Source organism: Aegilops tauschii, chromosome 3 (genome assembly GCF_002575655.3).
Source record: "Aegilops tauschii subsp. strangulata cultivar AL8/78 chromosome 3, Aet v6.0, whole genome shotgun sequence".
NCBI classification, from domain to species: Eukaryota; Viridiplantae; Streptophyta; class Magnoliopsida; order Poales; family Poaceae; genus Aegilops; species Aegilops tauschii.
Window position 1 is genome coordinate 54438488 of NC_053037.3, and position 6975 is coordinate 54445462.

The 6975-nt window shown below is 45.7% G+C and overlaps 1 long non-coding RNA gene, 2 other non-coding genes and 1 pseudogene across 3 annotated transcripts; all 4 read left to right on the top strand.

The window, feature by feature from the left end:
* Positions 1–963: 963 nt before the first annotated feature.
* LOC109756724 (uncharacterized) lies at positions 964–3197 on the top strand. The gene is made up of 4 exons (XR_002231335.4): positions 964–1588; positions 1693–1749; positions 2327–2403; positions 2851–3197. It is a non-coding gene; the product is annotated as an uncharacterized lncRNA (long non-coding RNA).
* A 272-nt stretch (positions 3198–3469) lies between these two features.
* Positions 3470–3566, top strand: LOC120962201 (small nucleolar RNA R64/Z200 family). The gene has a single exon (XR_005753044.1). It is a non-coding gene; the product is annotated as a small nucleolar RNA R64/Z200 family (small nucleolar RNA).
* An 84-nt stretch (positions 3567–3650) lies between these two features.
* LOC120962193 (small nucleolar RNA Z199) lies at positions 3651–3735 on the top strand. Its single transcript, XR_005753038.1, has one exon. It is a non-coding gene; the product is annotated as a small nucleolar RNA Z199 (small nucleolar RNA).
* A 174-nt stretch (positions 3736–3909) lies between these two features.
* On the top strand, positions 3910–3988 carry LOC120962196 (small nucleolar RNA Z199; annotated as a pseudogene).
* The last annotated feature ends 2987 nt before the right edge of the window (positions 3989–6975 follow it).

The following is a 6975-nucleotide window of genomic DNA, read 5'->3' on the forward strand; positions in this document are numbered from 1 at the left end:
CGTCCAAAGAAAATGAAAATTTCCTTAGGAAACATTGTTTGCCATTCCAATATGCACCCATGTGCACAATATGAGATCATTTCAACAAACTATGCCATGAATGTGGCCATAAGATTGATCATTTGGCTTGAAAGCCATTGATCTCCACACATGATAGCTCGTTTCTGAGAACACTTTTTTAAAATAATTGCCGTATTACAAGTTTATTATTTTTCCTAGTGACTTGGTCACATATAATGACACAATGCGAAGGTTTTCCAATTTTTTGATTTTTTTTGAATTTTTTGTGCCCGTTTCGAATCTTGGAACTTTTTTGGTGTTTCTCTGATTAAATAGATACTTTTGTACCTAGAAATGATTTTTGGAAAAAATAAAGAGCAAACTATGAGGCAGTCGCAGTTCAAATTTGACCCGCTTCCAACTGAAACGGCGGAAATTTGTCTTTTTCACCAGAGGTGGATCAAAACTTTTGACACCCAACCATTTGGTCAATTGTATATTAAATCTGGACTAGTATTTTAGAAAATTGATGGATTCCAATTTTGCAACAAATATTTCGTAGGTTCTTCACAAAAAGAACAATTTTTGCCACTCAGAAAATGATTAAAAATAGCTAGAAAGATCAGAAATGCATACAAATTGGTCCTTATCCATAAAATGTGGTCTAACTCTAGTGAAAATTTGTGTGATGCCCTTTTGCAATATTTTTTTGATAGCTACTTCACAAAATCAATGAATTTTTAGTACTTGGAAACTACTTAAATCACTGGTTTTTCCAAACCAATCAAAACTCTTCCCACGGATCGATGACATGGCGCTTGTCCATCCATCCATCCATCTCTCCATCACAAATCCATCCATCCATCCATCCATCTATCTACAGAAAAAAAATAAAAAAACTAAAAAGGAGATACCCCACCTGCAGCCCAAACCCTAGCTCAGATCCCCCATCTCCTCGCCGCCGCCGCCCCCTCTTGATCCAGTCCTCCGCCTCATCCCCCACCTCTCCCCGATCCCATCCCTCCCCTCATCTCCCACATCGCCGCCGCCACCCATCCAAACCTCGCCGGTCGGTGGCCTCTCCCTCTCCTCCCACCTTAGGCAGAGCCACCACCCATCCATCCCTCTCTCCTCCCACCTCAGACAACCCCTCTTTCGCTCGTCTCTCCCTCTCCCATGCACCACTCCTCTCTGCCACAACCACCTACGGATCCCGCTTGATTCTGGCATCCTCCAGCGTCGCCAAGCCTACCCACAGCTTCCTCTCGCTGCACTCTTTCTTCACCATCGCGTCGATTTGCTTTACCCCGCCACATGTGGTCGCCCGCATCACTTCCTCCTGCTAGGGTTTTGGTGGTGGGGTGGACCTTTTCATTGCGCACGGCTGAGATGAACATCCTCGGCGGTGGTGGCGGCGCGCGTGAGATCCTCCTACAAGGCCGCCGCCGGATCAGCTCCTCTCCGCCGGTGGATCCTCGCCTCTCCGACAAGGCCGCCACTGGATCCCCTCCTCTCCGACAGCAACGCCTTTGGATCCGCTCGTCCTCGACAACGATGGCACCGAGGAGCACTAGGAGCTTCGGATCAGGTAACTTATTATCTCCCTCTCTCCCTCCCGCAAGGCATGGAAGCAGTACCTACTTCGGATCAGGTTACTGATTGCTTTCTCTTGCTGGGTTTTCCTTCACCTAGGTTTCGCTGGTGAACAGATGATCACGGCGTCAGTGGCTCAACATCTCCCTAGCAAAGGTGATGATTGATTTCCAAAGACAACATGTTGCTTTGTAGTGTATCTTGTCTTGCCATTCTCAAGGTAGGATCGTGAATTGGAAGCCTGCAATTCCAAGCTCGAACTCCTCTGGCAACTGGGTCACTACCAATAGATTACTACTAATTCTGTACGTGCTGTGTGGCTTGCCCCTTTTTGGAGCGGTTAATTTTTAGTCAGTCTAGTCTGCCTGTATTGGATTTGGTTGCCTGGTTGTGTAAAAAAAGTTAGTGTGGGTCATTGAAGGAGTGAGTGATCTTAGTTCTGGTTGTGTCAAAATTTTATTATGTATCATGCTTATTGTTTACTGCATTGAGGCATGTGGGCACCAGAATCTGGGCATGTATGTATAATTTTTAGTCTCTTGAATGAATAATAATTCTTTAGGTGTAATGTGTCTAGTGTTACTACATACATTGTTGTACTAGTTGTAGCAGGATAATGAATAATATTTCTTCATTATTTATGCCAACCTGCATCTTGTTATCAAGTGCTTGATAGATAGCTGTCTCATATGCATTTTCCATTCCTAATGGTGCTTTTTCATTTCCTTGCCAGGCCAAATAAAAGATGTTGTTCTCGGTGGAGTTGCGCTTGAGGATGAGCAGAGAGAGAAATTTAATCAAATCCAATAGGTAGGTTCTTTGTTCTTATCAGATGTTGGCGGATTATATTTGTTGTGCATATGCCAAGTGTGTCTACCTGATTGTAAACATAACTGCAATACTGTATATATGTTGACAGTCTGGTAAAAACAAACTTGTTGTGCCTGGGTTTGTGGATCTTAAAAAAACACCTATGCTTTCCTTGCTCATACAAAACGCCCAACAGTTGTTCTTGTAAATACAAGTGTGCATACCATCGGCACCTTCACCAAAAAGAAAAGGCTCTAGCCACTTCTTATGACAACAAAAATAGAAGTTCCCCTAAATTTAAACATATTCCTCTTTACTGAAAACTCATTGTTCTTTTCTAAACTATTGCAAAAATCGAGAAGTGGTACTGATTATATAAATTTTATATTGTCATGGTAGCTTCACTCGTGTCTGCCACTGATTGGTTTCTGATTAACCCATGTGCAGAGGGCGTGTACAAGAATCTGAAGAAGAACGACAGTGGGGGGCAGGAGCCGGAGGAGACCGGCGTGACGCCGGCTATGTACGGCGGCGACCACAAGCTCTCCGATGAGTCGGCTCCATCTTCTAGCCCTAGCACCCTATTTTCTGCTCCTATATCATGCTCTGTTGGTTTAGAACACTAGCAGCAGTAGCCTACCATGTATACGTACTAAACAGCAGGATTTCAATCACCTTGTGTACACTAGCAACTTGCTTACACAGTTGTCACTTTTGCTTGTGGTAGCCATTATGTGGCTGAATCATGTCTGTGTCTACTAATCATCAGTTAATAGCATTTGGCTTCTTTGTGATGGTCTGGGACTATTTTATGGTGATGTGGATATACTTTCTGATTTAAAGTTACTAATCTGTGGTCTGGAGTCATATTATGGTCTAATATTCTTTGTTTTGACTCTTTCTCTGGTGCGAGGAAAGCTGTGAGTAGACATCAACAATGCCTACTTGCTTGGCTGCTACATTGATGCATGCGCCGGTCAAGCAAGCACACATGCATATACATACATGTTGGGATAGTAGCAGATATTCCCTCTGTTCCTGCTATATGCCTACTTGCTTGGTTTGCAAAATGCTGTGATGAATCATGAAATCTACAACGTATGTCAGACTTCAGAGATGCCATTTGGCTTTGATGAGAAGATATTTCATATTCTGAGCAATAATGTTTGCATTTCATACCGATAGTTGCCAAACTATAAATTGTTATAGCCTTTTTTCTTGTTGTCCATGCATGCTTATATGTTTGAGGGTCAAGTGATGAGGAATAAACCATCAACAATATGATGGAGCTATGCTGCTCTGATTCTTAGTATTTAAGTCTCTGATGATACCTCAACACCCTGATATGTTTGTGGCTTTCTATGATGTCCACATACTGAAGGAAGTCCTGCTATCTTCACAACAAATATAATTTTTCTTGAACGAGTTTATAAATTGAACTATCTCCACAACAAAGATACTTACCATTTGTAGTTCCAATCTAAAGTGTTGCCTAATTTCATTTGTGGTTCAAGTGATGATGAGAAACTGCAACAACATGACAGGAGTTACCTTCCTGTGATTCATAGTTTAAAATCTGATGATTTCTTATCTTCAAATAACCGTTGTCTTGTGAAATGCAATTCTGCTCATATTCTTGTTTTCTTATGAATTGCTTGATGCAATTTCTAAGTCTGGTGTTCTTGAATAAATTGCAGCAATATGACAGGACCATGTTTTGTACTAGTTTTCTGTTTGATTTCTCTATCCAAAATTTTCCTTTGCCTTCTGTTTTGCAATCTTGTTTCACTTGTCTTCTCTGATTTCTACCATGATCATTTCCGAATGTGTTTTCTTAACTACCAATGATCATTTCTTTTGATCATGATCATGGCTGTTACCTGACCATGACATTTACTAGCTATTACCATCAAGGAAACTCGAAGTATTTAATAACCAGAAAGCTTATGGTTTGGTTGGATTAAGGATGTAAAGAAAACGAATTTTGTCGCTCGTAGAGAATTGTATTTGTTGTTGACAATGCTGCGTACACAGAATACCTAATTGTCTTATGTAACTTAATTTCCTTGCATTTTCAACTCTGATTTTGAACGACTAAGGTTACTCCCATGAACAATTTTGCTAAACATTTATCACATCTAGATCTGCTCTATTGCTTACATTAGTGTTGCCATTCAAGTGTTTGGTTCTTGTCTCACCAGCAGTACAATCTAATGTTGCTTTATGTTCACTCTCTTATAGGAGTTCCATGCCTATTCTTTCTGGAGTGTGAAGCCGTGAAGCCAAGCAAGCAGTGAAGCCCTATTTAGCAAAGAGTTTTTGATCTATCTGACTGTAAATTGTAATATTGTAACAGAATGGAAAAGACTAATGTAGTGTTATTTGATGAATTATATTTGTCCCGTCCTATTTGAAATAGTGATTGTGTATGTTAAAAATATGTGAAATGGAAACATAACCAGCGGGACCAATTTATGTCCCACTTACGAATAGAATCTGAGAAGTTCTGAAATTGTTGACATGTGGGACCACCATCTGACTAGTGGGACCAGCTCTAAAATAAATGATTGAGAAATAGAAAATCAATTGATGGTAAGAAGGTCACGGCCCAACAATAAAAAAGGCTACAATATTGGGCTTGGCCCATGAACCCAACCAAAAATTGACAGAAAAAATATAAAATGGTGTGAATTGTTGGGCTCGGCCCATGTAGAACACCGAACTGGACCGGGCTGATTCTAGTCAACAAACTTTTCAATTGGTCGCAACTTTGCCACGTCAGATTGCCACGTCGGATCCGACGTGGCCTGGGCAGACAACTAGCGACCAAAACAGAAGGTCATGGAATCAGTGACCTTTTGTTTTGGTCGAGGAATTCCACGACCTTCTCACAGAGAAGGTTGTTAATTTCAGTTTACGATCGCCAACTTTTGACCTTCTGTTTTTGGTCACAAAAAGGTAGCAAATGAAAAACTATGACCTTTCAGTGACCAATAGTGATGGTCGCAAGTTGACATATTTCTTGTAGTGAATACGTGCGATAAGCTCGCAACACTGTAGGCCTTTCCACCTCCTGTGTGCCACTGTGGCAGCCCCTTTCGACTATAAAAGGAGGCCCACAACGTACTAGAGAGGGATTCGGCTCTTTTGGACTACGCAGCCCCCATAGCTAGTTCGAGAGCTCAAGAACTCTCTCAAATACACACCAAAGCAGGACTAAGGTATTACGCAACTTTGCAGCCCGAACCTGGGTAAACGATCCTTGTGTTGACTGTTAATCCTGCTCTTCTCACAACCCCACGCCGTGCAACCGTAGTAGGGATTCCTGTGATCCCATAGGTGTCGTTTCCCACCGACATGTTTGGCGCGCCAGGTAGGGGGCGCAGTCGTGAGAATCTGATCTAGCGGTCAGCCTAGCAGTTCTTCATCGCCATGGCTCCCAAGAACAAGACGATCACGGCGATTGGCTCGTCGGGAGCCAAACGGCTCGTGCCAGTGCAGGCGAGCAGCGGGCCGTTCGCGGACAGGACCCTGGCCGTAGTCCGCGAGCACCAGCATCGCTCTGGAAGTCAGAGCCTGGCGGGCAGCATCGTTCGTGTGCCAGGAGACGGGCCGCACACCACCAAATCCAAGGACGGGGTTGGGCCCCCCGCAGGCGGTGCGGGGCCCTCCAAGAGTGTTGCTGTGCCACCCACAGGTGGCGCAACGACCTCCAAGACGCCCATCCCGGCGCCCACAACGCGCTCTTCCCATGGTGTACGCGACGAGCAGCGTCACCACGGCGGTGACCCTGGACGCTGTCGTGGGAAGAGCCCTGTGCATCATTCGCGGGACAAAGGGGGCCAGCATGCCCGCCAAAGCGCTGGCGAAAGTGGCACGCAGCTTCTGGGCCGTGATAGAGCTCCTTCTAACGTGGTTAGAAGTCGAAGCGTGCCACGGTCCACGCAGCTTTCGCCACCACCCACGCCAGCCGAAGCTTTGGCGCGCGCAGCTGCTCCTCGACTTCCCTCCTGCTACGGAGAAGCTCGATGAGTGGAGAGCCACCATCCGGAGCCTCGTCGCCATCACCAACAAAGATGATCCGCGACCGGCAAGGCCCTCGGGCCGGCGCTTCGTCGAGCCACCACATGCCGGCGGTGGAAGGACCGGGGGTACTGCGGTCATGGTGCACTCTCCTCCTCCACGCCAACCACAGTGGGTGTCAGCCCATCGTGACGACGCTTGTGATAACATCTCCATAGCGTCGTCCGACCCGCGGACCCACCGCGACCAGCACCAAGTTCTTTGGGAGCGAGCCCATGAAGACGCTCGAACCACCATCGAGCGTCGGCGCGATACACGCCACCAGTCGGACAAGCGGGCAGGGCCCGCTGCGGACCACCCGGCGCTTGGAGGCTCCGACGGCCTACCTTACGACGTGGGTTGCCCGGCCTTTACCCGTGAGCTGCGGCAGTTCCAGTGGCCGTCCCACCGCATGGTCAAGCCCGACGTCGGCGAGAAGTACAATGGCAAGACCTATCCGTCGGAGTTCCTCAGCATCTACACCATCGTGATGCAAGCTGCTGGAGCTCG